Below are 15967 nucleotides of genomic sequence, written 5' to 3'. Positions count from 1 at the left end.
GAGTCCAGCGACATAGCCATTACACCAACTGCTGGTCCCAACAGATTGTTTTTTAAAGTTTATTTCTTTCTTCCATAAGTAAGAGAGACACAGGGGTAAGAAACACCCCCCGCCATGTTCTTGATGCTGTGACCCGCCCCCGGCCTCAGCCAGTCCCAGATCACAGGCACGCAGGAGCCAGTGTACTCAGGGAGGTCTCTGGATGCAAAGCCAAGGCCTTCTCTGTGGATCAGCCCCCCAGAGCATCCCATTTTACTACTGTGCCACATTGAGCCCCAACAGATTCTTAATGATAAAACCATTTCAGATTCCCATTTTCATGAAACCCAAGGCAGACACATCAGGATTCCACAGACATAACTCATTTCCCTCTCCAAGGTTTCCTTCCACGTGCCAAAGGGGCTCCATTCAGGTGGGGCTGAGGGGGCTGGGTAAGATTCTCCTGCTCTCTCTTGGACCCTTCAGCCCCAAACAATCTTGGCAGATGATTAAAGTCATTCTTTCCTGTTCCATAAGCTCATGCATTTTTCAGTTAAAGAAATATACGGAGGAGACAAAGCCCTCATATGCTGAAATTAGACCCCGAAAAATAGGTTACCTGACAATTACTTGTTTCTAAGTGGAGCATGATCTAGTGGCAGAAGCACTGTGGGCTGCAGGGGTGGCCGCCTCTCCTCCCCACTGACTGCCTCTTAACCTCTCCCAGTCCCTCGGTTTCGAGCCGGGATAATAATTCTCCCCGCCGCCCTCCCTCCGTGGGCTGGTGGAAGGCATAATGAATCAACGTCTGAAGCGCTCTGAAGAGGCCCGGCTCGGGACGCCTTGTAAGTACACGGCATCACCAGCCACCTCTCGAATCTACATCGAGCTGATTTATTTACCTCCCGTGAAAGAGACAACAATCATCGTATTTACACTTCAGGCTGCAGCCTCCTGCCTTTCCCTCCAGCACCCCTCCCTCTGCTACTGCTAAGGACTCCATTAAAGAGGCAGCCTTTCCAGGAAGAGCCCGACCCTCTGCCAGCCTCTCTCTTGCCTTACGGGATGGCAGCCCTCGTCCCCAGATCACACTCTGTGGCCACATGGCGCGCCGCCCCGCTGTACACAGGGGGCCTCACCCTCTCTGTGGGAGCATGAGGAAATGGAATCCGCGGGCAAAAGAGGCTTCCTTGGAAGTCGATGCCACCGATAATTAAGAAGGAAAGCAGAGGGGCGTGAAGGTAAATGGCCGTTGTTTAAATGTTGTGTCATTTAAAGAGGGCCCTGTGCGTGCTTGGGCTCCTTGATACCATGCAGGGCCACGGACTGGTGGCAATTAGGCTGGCACAGATAAAAATCACCCTGCTGGGCATGGGGGACGGTCAGGATGCACCCCCCACCCCCCACCCCCACTCCAAGTCATTACTAGGGGGGAGGGGGCATTTGCTTTTTCCTTCCTTTCTGGCTTTTCACAACCCCCTGCCTTGTCCACGACACTCAGTACCTGGCGCTCCCACACGGAAAGACTGTTAGAAGAGAGAAGAAGGAGAAAGGCACGCAAGGAAGGTTCCTCTTGCTTCTGAGAATCAGGGAGGCCGCTGCCTCCCAGGCAGCGGAGCAAGGCCAGGGTGTTTGACATTCTGTGGCAAACAGGGTCCAGTTCCAGAGCTCCTGGGGTGCCACCTGTGAGGAGACAGGCTAAATGGATCTCGCTTGAGAGCACAGCCCAGGGATGGATTCCCCAACACCAAGGTGTGAGGGAGATGTCAACAGAGGCCCCCTAAAGAATGATGTCTCTATTTCCAAGCTAATCCTGAGACACCTCTGTCTGAACAGCAGGATGGAGCTCAAAGAACCACACCCTTTGGTTCTTCCGTCTTCTCAGGAGAAAGCAGGGGGTGGGGTGGGAGGTGCTGGGATGGAAACTCAACATCTCCCACCCCCCTGCATGGCCCGCCTCCAGACCCCTGGCCGGCTGATCTTCAGCTCTTGGAAAACAGAGCTGGCTCATGCTTGTCTCCAAAGGAATGTCACTGCCGGCCTTCCAGCTTCTCTCCCCAGTGCTTTTGAGATCAAACCCCCTAAACTCGTTAACTAAAAACTTTGCTGAGGGAACAATACCCACCGAGGTGCAGGACATGGTGCCAATTCTCTCATTAAAGTGTCTTTCAACATGAAAACTCCCCGCCAATGACAATGGGCACTTGGCGCTGCCAGTTCAGAGTAAGATGCTGAAGAAAGGAGAGGAGCGACAGCTGTGTCCAGGTCAAAACAGATTAAATTTATGGCTGGCAGAATGTGGCTGAAAGCTGTTTGTTGCATGCCTGGTGCCATCTTTTTCCTTTTTATTTTTTAAGGTGATTTTTGAAAATGCTTTTCTTTTTGGTGATGCGACTTTTTTTTTTTTTTTTTTTTGCATGGGATGTGGAGCCTGTGCGGTTGGCTCGTGGCCCCTCATGCTGTGCTCAGATGTCATTAAGCACTAAAACTTCCAGTCACTGGGGCCAGCTGGTGGTGCAGTGGTGAGATGACGCTCTGCGCTCTGTGAGGCTAACCCACATGGGAGGGTTCCAGGTTCACGTCCTGAGACCTCCCTGAGTGTGCTGGGTGTGTGCGTGCCCATGATGCAGACTGGCTGAAGTTGGGGGTAGATCTCAGCACTGGGACCCTGTTGGGGTGTTCTCTTTTTATCTTTCTTGCTCATGGAGGAAAAAAATGGGTAAATTTGAGATAAAAAAAAAATCCAAAATCCTAAGCATACAAACGCAGTCGTATTGGAATATTAAGCATATAATGTAATTGTATCTGATGTGAAGAAAGCAGGCACCAGGGGCTCTCTGGGGGTAAAGGAGGAGGTGCAGTGATAATGCAACTGTGTCCACATGGAGTGGGTCCTGGGTTCAAGTACTGGGACCTCCCTAAGCATGCTGGTTGAGACTCGAGTGGATTATGGCATGAGAACCCTATTGGGGTGCCTGTCTCTCATGAAATTAATGAATTAATTAAAAAGAAGAGGAACATTAATTAAAAAGGAAAAGTGTGAGTACTGAGCATGTGGTGAAGACTCTAACAGAAAAGCCCCAGGAGGGAGGGGTCCCAGATATTAACAAATATGATGAGGGGGTCAGCAGATGGTGTAGTGGTTACATCACTGGACTCCCACATGGCCGACCGTGGTTTGAGTCCCAGATCCGGTGGCTTGAAAATCACATCGGGGTGGGTTGGAAGGTGGCATGGCGAGTAAGGTGGCTGGACTCCCACATGGCTGACCATGGTTCAAGTCCTGGACCTGGTGACTTGCTTTCTCACTTTCCTTCTCTCTCTCTTTCTCTCTAGTCAACTTCAAAAAATAAATAAATAAAATAATGACAAGGAATAAAATTAAATATTAAAAAAGAAAAGAAAATCACACTGGGCACTTGTGTATGTGTGCCCAAGATCTCAAGAGGAGAATGTGGGAGAAGGGATCATGACATGGTCATCCCCCTGGGGGCTGATTTATCACTTTTCCTCTCACTGTCTCTGTCTCTCTCTGCCTCTTCCTCTCTGGCAAGTCCATGTGCCCTATGTCAAAAACCTCTAGAAAAAAGGGGGGTCAGCAGGTAGCATGGTGGTTAAGAGCATTGGACTCCCATGTGGCCGACCATGGTTCAAGTCCTGGAGCTGGCAGCTTCTTTTCTCACTTTCTCTCTCACTCTGTTCCTCTCTGGGAAATTTACAATAAGTAAATAGGGAGCCGGGCACTCGGGCTTGGGCAGCCGGGTCGGGGCGCGCAGGGAGCGTGGCGGAGCCGGCAGGGGCCGCAGCATGCTCCCCCCCTCTGCAAGGCCTACCGCGGGGGCCACTTAACCATCCGCCTTGCCCTGGGTGGCTGCATCAACCGTCCCTTCTACCACATTGTAGCTGCTCACAATAAGTGCCCCAGGGATGGACGTTTCGTGGAGCAGTTGGGCTCCTCTGATCCGCTGCCCAACCGTCATGGAGAAATACTTGTTGCCCTCACCCTGGACAGGATCCGGCACTGGATTGGCTGTGGGGCTCATCTCTCTAAGCCTATGGAAAAGCTTCTCGGTCTTTCAGGCTTTTCCCCTCTGCATCCTATGACGATCACAAATGCTGAGAGACTGCGAAGGAAACCGGCACGTGAAGTCCTCTTAGCATCTCAGAAAACAGAAACAGAGGCTTCAGAAAAAGACGCAAGCTGACTTCAGTGAGCATAGCAGTGGGAACAGGTCAAGGTCCTCTTAAAACATTGGTGGAGCTGTTAATTTTCTTAGATTTGGAGGTCAATAAATGAGTTTTCTGAGTCAAAAAAAAGTAAATAAAGTTAAAATAAAAGAATTTTTAAGAATTATTTTATTTAACTTTATTTATTTATTTATTTACTTAAATTTGGCCAGAGAGGGACAGAATGAGAGCAAGAGAGAGAAAGTGAGAAAGAAAGTTGCCAGGCCCGGGACTCGAACCAAGATTGGCCAGATGGGAGTCTAGCACACTTTAACCACTATGCCACCTGCTGGCCCCAGTAAAGTAATTATTAAAAAAAAAAAAAAAAGAAAAAAAAAAGAAAAGAAAAGAAACAAGTGAATCCATGGCTCCCTCATCAACCCAATTGAAGAAACACAAGTGAATTAAAGATGGCAGACAGAGAATTCAAGAGAGCTGTATGAGTTTGCTAGGTGGCTAAAAACAACAGAAATTCATTCTCTCCAGTCCTGGAGGTCAGAATTCTGCAATCAACGTATTGATAGGGTTGATTCCTTTTGGCTGCTCTGATGAAAAATCTGTTTCATGTTTGTCTTTCTTTTTTTCATTGCCAGAGAGTGTGTGCACTCACCAGATAGAGACAGAGAGAAAAAATGAGAGAGTAAGCAAGAGAAATCACTCTCCAGGGGGACATGGTCATATTGCAAGCTCTTCTCCATCTTGGGATTTGGGTTCACCCACACATGCACCTGGTATATTCTTCAAGCACTGGAATGAGGACTCAAACCATGGTCAGCCATGTGGGATCCAGCCCTCTTAACCACTAGGCTATAGGACTGGTCCATGTTCCAAACCTTCCTCTTAGTGTCTGGTGGCTGCCAGCAATCCTTGGAGTTTCTTGACCTCTAGAAGCCTCACTGCAGTCTCTGTTTCTGTCTTCACATCCCCTTTTCCTCCTTGTGTCCTATCTTCTTCGTTCTAAGAACATTTGCCATTGGATTTAGGGTCTACCCTAATTCAGGGTGATCTCATCTTGAGATCTCTAACACAATAATATCTGCAAAGACTTCCAAATAAGTTAACTTTCACAGGTTCCAAGTAGACATAGCTTTTAGAGAGCCATCATTCAATCCACCATGGCAATCAAAACCTTCTAGAGAACTGCTCCAGGACAAAGCCCTCTCTCTACAAAAAGCCTCCACCTGGATCCTCTGCCTGCCAGTGGGGGTGTCCCTGCAGCCCTTGGGGCATCTGTGATTTTGGAGTTGTAACAAAGCCAGGGAGACATTGAACCTTCCTCAAAGCCAGGCCACACCTTTCAAAACCATTTCTCTGTCTCAGTGTCACTCAGCTCGGAGTCCCTTCTCTCTACAGTGGTTTCTTTCTTTCTTTCTTTTTTCTTTTTTTTGGAGAGGTTTTTGCTATAGGGTGCGTGCGCTCGCCAGACAGAGACAGAAAGCAGGAAATCACCCCCCAGGGGGGATGGCCACGCTGCCATCCCTTCTCCTCTCGGGATCTTGGACACGCACGCACATGCGCCCGGGGTGAGTTTAAGCCACCGGGTCTGGGACTCGAACCACTGTAGACTATGTGGGAGTCCAGTGACATAGCCATTACGCTAACTGCTGGTCCCTCTTTATTTCTTTTTAAAAATTTGCTCCAGGGTGCCTACACTCACCAGAGACAGACAGACAGAGAGAGAGAGAAAGTGAGAGCGCACCCCCTGCCCCCATCAAGGTTGGGGGGGTGGCCCTTCTCTGTTCTCTTAGGATCTGGGGCACATATGCACATGTGCCTCATATATTTCTCGAGCTACTGGGCCTGGGACTCAGACTGCACAGTTGACCACCAGCTGGCTGCCAGGCCACAGCACAGCACCATACCCAGCACTCCAGGAGAGGAAGGGGAGCCAAAGGGAAGTGCTAAGCCAAGTGCCGAAACCAAGGCTCTCTTCATGTTTCCACTCACCTGAAGCTCAGCGTTTCAAGGCCAAGCACAAGGCTCAGCTTCCATAGGGGCTTTGTTTGCCAGCCTTTTCTTAATGGAAAAGGGATGGAAGTTCATTGTGTGTGTGTGTGTGTGTGTATATATATAATCTTAAGAATTATTTATTTATTTTTATTTATTAATTGTATTAATTTTTTTTCCTATAGGGCACATGCGTTTGCCAGAGGCAGAAGCGAGAAATCACCACCCCAGGGGGATGGCCATGCCGCAATTCCTTCTTCTTCATTCTCCTCTTGGGATTTTGGGTACACATGCACATATGCCTGGTGTGAGTTTTAAGCTGCTGGTCCAGGATTGAATCAGGTTGACTATGTGGGAATCCAGCGACATAACCATTATGCCATTGGCTGGTCTCTATTATTATTATTATTTAATTTGCTATAGAGCACATGTGCTCACCAGAGAGAGACAGAGAGAGAGGAAAAGTGAGAAAGTAAGCCAGGACTTGAACCACAGTCTGCCATGTGGGAATCCAGTGCCTTAACCACATCACCTGCTGGCCCTAGAAGCTCATTATATTTTAAGGTGACCTATTATATTATTGGTCTGATCACTTATTTTTTGGTTGAGTCAAAACTGACCACCCACTGTCCCAGATTTGCTTTTGGAGATGAAGGGCACCTCCAGGTTCCAGCAGCTGGCTCATCCTAAACAGTTGAGGGTATGAAAATATCCCCCTGCAAGTCACAGGGCACCAGCAGCTCAGCCAGGCTGACCCAAAGGAATTTCAGTCCTTCTGTGAGCATGCGTAGCAGTTATCACTGCATTTAAAACATTTAGCCCAGGTCACCAGCAGGTGGCATGGTGGTTAAGACACTGGACACTCCCACATGGCTGACCACGGTTCCAGTCCCGGACCTGGTGGCTTGCTTTCTCACTTTCCCTCTCTCTCTCTCTGTGTGTGTGTGTGTCTGGTCAAATTAAAATAAATGAATGAATAAATAAAATTAAATAAAAAAATAATTATTTAAAAAATTAGCCTACTGTATGCTAGCTGCCTTATGTATACTAGTTTTTTTTAAAAAATAACTGTTCCTTTAATTTTATTAATTATTATTATTTAAAAAAATTTTAGGGCACACACACTCATCAGAAAAAGACAAAGAGCAAGAGAGGGAAAGTGAGAAAGCAAGCCACCAGATCTGGGACTCGAACCATGGTCGTCCATTTGAGAGTCCAGTGCCTTAACCACCATGCCTCCTGCTAGGTCCATGTATATTATTTGTAATCTTCACAGTGGTCTAAAAGGCACCCAGCAATATCATCTCTTTTTTATATATAAGGCACAAGGAATTGAATTCTTGTTTTGTTTTAGACAGGTTCTCACTATGTCACAGTCCTCCTGCCTCAGCCTCCCAAGTAGCTAAAACTAAAGGCATTTGCCACTGTGTCCAGCTTTTAGGGCAGGCCAGCAATTGAACCCAGGCCTCCCCGTGACCTTAGCCTGTTGAGTAGCCCTGTCAGCCAGCGTGTGCTACCATGGCTGGGCCTCAAGGGAATGAATTCTGAGGTCAGGTAAATGGAAGATGTGGGACTTGAACCCAGATCTGTTTGTCCACAGAGGCCTCATATTATCTTCTCCCCACACTGTCTCTCATGTCTGCTACCTAAGCCTAGGGGCCAGAAAGTGGAGAAAGGATAAATGTCCTCAAAGGAGGGTGAGGATGAGCAGAAACTCCAGCTTCGTGTCTATACCAGGCAATAATATTTTATTTCAATTTCCCTGAACATAGAGTTCAGTTACACTTGGTTAAAAAATTTATGTGCACGTGTGCCCAAAATCTAAGGAGGAGAATGGAGGAAAAGGAATTGCAGCATGGCCATCTCCCCTGAGATGTAATTTCTCAATTTTCACTTTCTTTCTCTCTCTCTCTCTATGTCTGTGTGTCTATGTGTGTGTGTGTGTGTGTGTGTGCCCAGTGAATGCAAACACCCTATGGTAAAAACCAAAAAAAAAAAAAAAAAAAAAAGCACAACTGGTTCTCGAGAAATGTCAAGTATTACATTTCCATGGACGTGTTCGGAACAATCAAAATGTTGAACATCCCCAAACAGATGCAAAGCTTCACCAGGTCTCTTCCAAAGCCACATCACTGAGGTTTGAAATGCTTCCAGCCCAGGTGATTTCTCTAGCACGTAAGCGCCGAACCTCCGAAGTCTGGTTCACCCAGAGAAGAAAACACAGTAATTACTACCCTTTGCACATTTTTGGAATGCATTAAGCTTTCTCTTTCTCACAAACCATCGCTCTTGATCGTCCCTTCTGTCCTCTGAAACGGGAGGGCCGATGTTCTCTCGGGGTACAGGTGAGGACGTCAGGAGGTGAAGTGGGCTCCTGATGTGGGGTCCGTGAGAGAGGGCAGGCGGATAACCAGGTGTCCTCTTTGCTCTCCTATGCTCTTTGCAGGAGTCCCGCTGTGTTTTCGCAAGCTATAGAATCCCTGGAAAGACATGGCCACACAAGCTCCTGCTGAGGTATTTCGGTGGGAGAAAGAAAGATGGGAGAGGGAGAGGGCCATGGCAAAAACAGGAAGGGGCACTCTGATGTCCCTGGAGCCGGAGACGTGGTTCCCGCCTCCACCCGGACACAGATCAGCAACCACCGCCAGCTCCTTGCAGGAGATGGAAGCCGAAGTCTTTGCAAGACCTTTCCCTCGGATGATGAGCTTGCCCTCAGCAATGACGGCGTTGGCCTCGCAGATCTGGAAGGCTGGCAGTAACTAGTCCCCACCCGTGCGCCTGTGGCCAGTAAGAGCCAAGGTGCAGGTGCTTCTCTGAGGCCACGCTGTCTAATGAATTAAAGTTAACAGCTAAACAGCGAAAGGAAGGGCACTGAACTTTACTCTGCTACCACTTTGCTTCTAAGGAAGTACTCTGGGAACTGCCTCACTCAGCTGTCAAATGTCAGTAGTTCCATTGAATGACAAGCAGATGGCAGCCCACACCTGAGCTGCCCCATCCTTCCCTAACAGGGTCAACCTGGTCTTTGCCGCGTGCAAAATCCCCAGGACCCAGCATAGCTCGATAGTCATGCTTTAAGAATTGTGGTTGTCTAACAATCCCCACCCTGAAGGGCACTGGCTCCTGCAACAGTGGATCCCCAGAATTTGGCCCTTTTCCCCAAGGCCTGCAGCAGAATTCCCAAGGCCCACATTTCCATCTGTGGTGACCATCAGCTCTTGCACATGGAAAAAGGAAGAGTCGAGGTTTACATGGCCATTTTAGTTACCGTAATGAAAACCCTGAAATGATCACAGAAGAAAAATAAGAAAATATGCCTCCTAAAAAGAGCGGAGGCAAATTATTATAGCAACCGAATCCTAAAAGGAATTTTCAAGTAAAAATATGGCTCATGTGAAGTTGTTATGGCAACTGACATTTAAAAGTAACTGGATTGGGGCAAGTTTCTTTCTCCATCCTCTCTCCAAAGTCTTGCAGGAACTTCATGCTAAAATTATGCTTTAATTTTAATTAGCCAAATAGGTCATAAATATAGCTTATTCCCAAATCTTTACAATTTCTACCCTGTGAGCAGCCGATCTACTAATGAGAAAATATTTTTACAAAAACCCACTTACCATTAAAAACTCCCAACCAATATTTTTCTAATATAATTTGTCAATTTAAACACATTGCATAATGTGATATTCTGTAGCATTCCATTAAAATGATAAATAGCAATGGGGGGGGGGAACCCAAGAGATTAAGCATATTGCAAGCAGTGTAAGTGTATTTAAATAGCTCAGGCCACTACCGAGGAAAATACACTGTTCTCATCCTCAAATACAATCTAAGCTCCGATGCATATCCCTGACTGTAAGGGTATTAATAGGACAGAAGAAGGGGGGCAATAGGAAATGACAGGCGACTTCAGAAGAAATAAAATTTCTATTAGGCTTTGTTATAAGATTACATCAAAGCAGTTCATATGTTTTAATCTGGGGAGAGAAAAAGCAACTACTTGGGGTTTGTGCCTGGGGGCTGCCTCTGTGTACTGAAGTAGACAGTTTGCATAATGAACAATTTTCATTCAATCAGGATCTCAGCATAGATAGCTCCCACTCGAAGGTCCCAGGCACAGGCGCAGTTTTTATTCTCCCAGCTCCACCTGCTGGAGAAACCGCGCAAAACAGGGAGAGAAGGACTCAGGGCACCATTTCCAAACCACTGTTCTAAACCCAGGTGCACCAAGTTGGAGACCCGACTTTGCGCATCTCTCCTCCCAAGACCAAAAGGGCCTCTGTAAGGTGCCAGAGGGCAGCGACTTTTAACAACAACTGTCGCAGGCAAGGAGGGTTTGAGGAGTCTCGGCATGAAAATCTCTGCCTTCATGGCTTCCTGAATTAGGGATTTTAGATATTGCTGTTTGCATTCTGGGCCAAACACCAGGAAGACTGAGGGTGCTGGAAGGCAGTTTGCTCCGAGGGACTAGTGGACAAGGTCATTGGCTGAAAACGCCAAATGCAGCGCCTATCTGGTTTGTCGTCTTTCAAGTATCCCAGCTGCCTGGGTCTTCATGAAATTAAAGGGAGTGAGGGAGCTGTCCAAATTGGAATTACATTTTCATGCAAGATGGAAAACTTAAAAGCTGAACAAATCGTTTTGAAAAACTGGCGCAGACGACATTGGCTTGGAGGAAGCAAAGTCCTGAGCGAGCTGGCTGCGCCAGGACCCGGGGCTGCGGCCTAATCCGCCTTGATCCGCGGGTTTAGCGAGGCCGCGCCGCTCACTTCGCACCGAAGCCGCAGAACAGCTCTGCTTCACCTGGCGGCGTCCCAGCGCGTGGCCGCGGCTGCCTTCCCGTGGGGAGGCCGCGCGGGGAGGGGGAGCACATCAAGCCGCGTGAAACTGTTTTCCCAAACCTGGGATGATCATTTAAATGTTTAAAATATGCACATGGTAATTCAAAACTAATTACCCTGAGCACATTTGAAACATTTATGCCATCATCTCTGGATCCTGCCTACCGACGGTGCGCCGCAGCTCACTCTGGTGCTTCTATAAACTGCTTCAGCGATTTTAACTTCCAGGCTAAATCAGGCATTCGCAGTTCTGCTCCCGCCCCTGGTTGGTGGAGACCCCCTTCCTGATCTCCAGCAGAGGAGGCTGCGCCCTGTTTCCCTGGAGAGCCATTTGTCACGGTCTTGTCGTTCTGGCTGCCGAACCCTTGCTCTTATTGCTGTTCGTTAATTGTCACTTCCATTATTTAATTTAGGTTCAAATGACCTGTCTCCCCACCTATTCCCTTTCTGTTGTTCCTTCCCATTTCCCCTTCCTCTGCTTGGGTGTGTGGCCCCATTTCCTAATTCATTCAGGGACAATGAAAAGTTCCCTTGACAGTCATACCCCCCCACCCCACCCCCCACGGAGGGGGGTGTTCTCCACTTGGGGGTGCGTCTGAGCTGGCTTCAGGGGTAGGTGGCCTCATCCCCCAGCCACCTTGAGAAGCAGGACGAAGAAAGTGGGCCAGCCGGAGCGAACAGCAGCCATTGCTACGCATGTGTCTCGTAGCTAAGGCGCACACGCAGGCACTAACCACACACACATGCACACACACGCCGTACACGTGCGTGTACACCTCAGACATAGCAGGCTCCGTTTACAGAACAGACTAATTAGACCTTGGCAGGTCCCGAAGCAAATTCACTTCCCCATTTTCCAGAATAAAATGAGTTCTCTTCCTTTGGGGACACTAAACCAGCATGCCAATGGCTAAGAGGCTGAGGGTGATGCTGTGGACGAAATAACTCCGACTTCCCAAGTCTATCCAGAGAGACTGACCCCAGGGGGTGGAGAGCTGGACTTGGAAGGGGCACCATTCTGGAGTGAGGACGTTAGCACTGGCTTATAAATAATGTGCCAGGAAACAGACGGGTGGGGGCTGGGCTCCTTATTAGCGCTTTGAAGATGCCAGTGGCGGCTTTTAGACGCTTAGGAAGACGAAACTGGGTTAGATTCCCACAGTCAGCTGAAGTTTGATAGAGTGATATTACTGGGTTTAACTAGCGCCATTAAGAGACTCTTCATTATCCCCACACCACCGCTACCAAAGTTATCGCATGAGCCATAATGCAAGAGAGAATTTTCATTCCATCAACAAGAGAGGGAGCCAGTCTATCTTTGTCCAAAGAAAATGAGCAACCCAGCATGATGCTTGTGAGGAATTGAGTGTACAACACTCCAATAACATCCCCTGCAGGACTTCCTCGGCTATTTCGTTGGCTAAGCAGAAGCGGGCTACACTGGCGCGATCTTCCTGTGTACCCAGCTTGCAGGGCTTGCAGGAACACCAGCTCTGTGAGCAACTGAAAGGTCAATTAACGACAAAGGACGCTCACTAAGACCTACATTCTGAAGGGCTCAAGTGTTAAGCTCCAAGAAAATCAAGATCCAGGCCGCTCTCCTGCTGCTCAGCGAGCTCATTTATTTTTCTACCAAGATCTACCACTCCAACCAAGCCAATTTCCTCGGTATCACCTGCACATCGTGCCATTCCTTCGACTTCAGATAGACTCTTTTCTTCCTGCCAATCCATATTTTGCATTTTCACAAGGACAACTCACAAGCTGTATGGCTGCCCTCCCCGGGTTATTCCTGTCCCTCTACTGGACTTTTTTTTATGCCTCACATACTCTGCCCTGTGTCACTCTGCTTATTGATAAAAGTGGTGTTGTGGGGACCAGCGATTGGCATAATGGCTATGTTGCTGTATTCCCATGTAGTCGACCACGGTTCAAGTCCCTGACCCGGTGGCTTAAACTCGCGTGTGCGTGCGTACCCAAGATCCCGAGAAGAGAATGGAGAAGGGATTGCGGTGTGGCCATCCCCCCTGGGGGGTGATTTCTTGCTTTCTGTCTCTCTCTCTCTTTCTGGTGTCCTTTGGGGACACTAAACCAGCATGCCAATGGCTAAGAGGCTGAGGGTGATGCTGTGGACGAAATAACTCCGACTTCCCAAGTCTATCCAGAGAGACTGACCCCAGGGGGTGGAGAGCTGGACTTGGAAGGGGCACCATTCTGGAGTGAGGACGTTAGCACTGGCTTATAAATAATGTGCCAGGAAACAGACGGGTGGGGGCTGGGCTCCTTATTAGCGCTTTGAAGATGCCAGTGGCGGCTTTTAGACGCTTAGGAAGACGAAACTGGGTTAGATTCCCACAGTCAGCTGAAGTTTGATAGAGTGATATTACTGGGTTTAACTAGCGCCATTAAGAGACTCTTCATTATCCCCACACCACCGCTACCAAAGTTATCGCATGAGCCATAATGCAAGAGAGAATTTTCATTCCATCAACAAGAGAGGGAGCCAGTCTATCTTTGTCCAAAGAAAATGAGCAACCCAGCATGATGCTTGTGAGGAATTGAGTGTACAACACTCCAATAACATCCCCTGCAGGACTTCCTCGGCTATTTCGTTGGCTAAGCAGAAGCGGGCTACACTGGCGCGATCTTCCTGTGTACCCAGCTTGCAGGGCTTGCAGGAACACCAGCTCTGTGAGCAACTGAAAGGTCAATTAACGACAAAGGACGCTCACTAAGACCTACATTCTGAAGGGCTCAAGTGTTAAGCTCCAAGAAAATCAAGATCCAGGCCGCTCTCCTGCTGCTCAGCGAGCTCATTTATTTTTCTACCAAGATCTACCACTCCAACCAAGCCAATTTCCTCGGTATCACCTGCACATCGTGCCATTCCTTCGACTTCAGATAGACTCTTTTCTTCCTGCCAATCCATATTTTGCATTTTCACAAGGACAACTCACAAGCTGTATGGCTGCCCTCCCCGGGTTATTCCTGTCCCTCTACTGGACTTTTTTTTATGCCTCACATACTCTGCCCTGTGTCACTCTGCTTATTGATAAAAGTGGTGTTGTGGGGACCAGCGATTGGCATAATGGCTATGTTGCTGTATTCCCATGTAGTCGACCACGGTTCAAGTCCCTGACCCGGTGGCTTAAACTCGCGTGTGCGTGCGTACCCAAGATCCCGAGAAGAGAATGGAGAAGGGATTGCGGTGTGGCCATCCCCCCTGGGGGGTGATTTCTTGCTTTCTGTCTCTCTCTCTCTTTCTGGTGAGCACACGTGCCCTATAGCAAAAACCTCTCCAAAAAAAAACCAAAAACATGTGTTGTTCTGTTTTGTATCTTCCCCTCGCAGATGAAAATGGAGAGAGGAGCCCGTCTTATATTTCCTTTGCATTTCTCGTGGCATGTCAAGCAGCGTCCTCCCATTAGAGACACCATCGTGTTAGATATACTGACGGACCTAGGCGTTTTATAGCTGGAGTCAGACCTAGAAGATGACCCAACACTCCCCCGTGCACCGAGCAAAAATTGCACCCCTCACTCAATGTTCCTGGCATCCTATAACTTGCCCAAAGCCAGATTTATTGCTCCTGCTTTAAAGTGTTTCTTCTCTAAGCCTCACTTAAAAGCTACCACTTGGCAGAAGATCAAGTTAGAAGTGCAGGATAGCGGGTGATGGCGAGGGTAGGAGGGGGGAGGGGAGGGCGGGGTGGAGCGAATAATTGAAGCTCTGAGAACTACCAGCTCAATATTTAACCTAACTGGTAATTTGCTGTGACAATTATGCCACCGACGGAACACGACTACTATGCAGGAACCTCGCTCCCTAATTAAGAGGGCTCCGCTTTTCCTAGTCACCCGCACTTTAATAACACACACAGAACGAGACTTGGCTCTGAGCTAACGGGGCTATTAGGAGGCGTGTGCAGCGCGCGGCTGCGGCGTGCACGTCGGTCGTGAGTGATGCGGCCCCGGTAAGCCCGCTAACACCTTCCAACTCTCCCAGACCAGCGAAGAGGGCCGTGTAGGCCTCTCGCCGCACAAGCCCCCTTTGACTGACAGGCATCTTTCCGGAAAGCCTGTGCGTGCCTCCACTGCAAATAGACAGGCTTTCCCACAGCACCTCCTTGCAACCGGGAAGGCTCGGTGTGGGTTTGATCCTGAAAGAGTAACTTTAATCAGGGCTTTCACAAAAATGAAAGTCCACGGCAACAAATCTTCCTCTTAAAGATGGAGAGCGAGACAGGAACAGGGACACACACGCGCCAAACCTCCTGTTTAAAGCGCCGGTTTGAGACAAAAGAATTACTATTAACACCAAGGCTATAAGGAAGGATGTTGCCATCTTTTAAATTGACTGCTAGAGTCCTGAAACACGGCCCGAGCTAGACGAACCTTTTTTTTTTTTTCCTTGCTTAATTAGTGGCTCCTTTATGGAAGGTATGCTGCCTGGAGAGAGCCCATTAGAGAAGGAAAGCTCATTTACAGGGATGCACCTTATAAAGCTCTTCAGATTTTAAATAAATAGTGGAGAAGGAAATTGGGGGTGGTGGTGGGAGCAGGGGTGTGATGGAAGCAGAAAAGCTTCTGCAAAAGACGGGCTTTGCATTAGAGCAGAGGAGCCGAGATCAGCTTTCCTGGGCAAACAGAGGCGCCTCTAAAATTTTAGGCCAATAGAAATGACCTCTGTACTACGGCTGACTGAAGATATAAATAAACTTCGACGGGAACAGCAGTGTCAACGGTGAGAGGAGAGGAGAGTCCAATTGGGGCTTATTTTTAAAAAGTCCCGGGTGTTCCGACTCCATTTCAGGGCAGGGTATTCAGGAGCACAAAGCTGCTGCCTCCCGCAGAGAGCTCCGCTGAACCAGGCCCCAGCCCTCGGTTACCTAACCATTGAAAGGAAGCTGCACCACACGCGAGTTAAATATAGGCTGGGTTATCTGCATCTTACAAGCACCAAGCACGTTATGT

The 15967-nt window shown here is 48.4% G+C and overlaps 1 pseudogene; it reads left to right on the top strand.

Annotated features, from left to right (window-relative positions):
* Positions 1–2175: 2175 nt before the first annotated feature.
* LOC102489498 (28S ribosomal protein S16, mitochondrial pseudogene) lies at positions 2176–4288 on the top strand (annotated as a pseudogene).
* Positions 4289–15967: the final 11679 nt, after the last annotated feature.

Source organism: Tupaia chinensis, unplaced genomic scaffold (genome assembly GCF_000334495.1).
Source record: "Tupaia chinensis unplaced genomic scaffold, TupChi_1.0 Scaffold144899_1, whole genome shotgun sequence".
NCBI lineage: Eukaryota > Metazoa > Chordata > Mammalia > Scandentia > Tupaiidae > Tupaia > Tupaia belangeri.
The sequence above is the reverse complement of the archived record's forward strand: the minus strand, read 5'-3'. Positions and strand labels throughout refer to the sequence as shown.